The sequence below is a fragment of the Alexandromys fortis genome, unplaced genomic scaffold, assembly GCF_014885135.2.
Source record: "Alexandromys fortis isolate MF-2015 unplaced genomic scaffold, M_Fortis_MF-2015_v1.1 scaffold_7801, whole genome shotgun sequence".
Taxonomy (NCBI): domain Eukaryota; kingdom Metazoa; phylum Chordata; class Mammalia; order Rodentia; family Cricetidae; genus Alexandromys; species Alexandromys fortis.
Window position 1 is genome coordinate 734 of NW_026075669.1, and position 661 is coordinate 1,394.

Below are 661 nucleotides of genomic sequence, written 5' to 3' on the forward strand. Positions count from 1 at the left end.
TGGTGGTATCTTTTTCTTTTTTTATGTATAAGTGCTCTGTCTGCATGTGTGCCTGCAGGCCAGAAGAGGGCACCAGGTTCCATTATAGATGGTTGTAAGCTGTCATGTGGGTGCTGGGAATTGAACTCAGGATCTCTGAAGAGCAGCCAGTGCTCTAAACCTCTGAGCCATCTCTCCAGCCCTGCAAGACCCTTTATTACAAATTTGGAAACAATAGCTTTATTGTAATATTCATTAAAACTTAATGGTATGCTAATGTATACCTTTCCTCCCTATTCCGTGCTTTGGTCTAGATGTAAAGTCTCCACTCTGACCAGAAACAATTTTCTTCACACTTATGAGACAGAGTCATTTCTCCAAGTCTGCAGAAAAGAGAACATCTATACCTAGAGAGCAAAGGGTTATGTGCTCATTTAAGCAGCAGAGATACTAAAATTGGAATGATACAGAGATCAGCATGGCCCCTGTTCAAGGAGGACACACAAGTTGTAAAATGTCTCATATTTAGGAAGAAGGGAAGGAAGAAAGTAAGAAAAGAAAGGAGTTAAGAACCAAGGTGGTGGTGGCGCACGCCTTTAATCCCAGCACTCGGAGGCAGAGGCAGGCGGATCTCTGTGAGTTTGAGACCAGCCTGGTCTACAAGAGCTAGTTCCAGGACAGG

At 43.6% G+C, this 661-nt stretch overlaps 1 non-coding gene across 1 annotated transcript; it reads left to right on the plus strand.

The window, feature by feature from the left end:
- The first annotated feature begins 405 nt into the window (after positions 1-405).
- Positions 406-508, plus strand: LOC126496547 (U6 spliceosomal RNA). Its single transcript, XR_007590377.1, has one exon. It is a non-coding gene; the product is annotated as a U6 spliceosomal RNA (small nuclear RNA).
- The last annotated feature ends 153 nt before the right edge of the window (positions 509-661 follow it).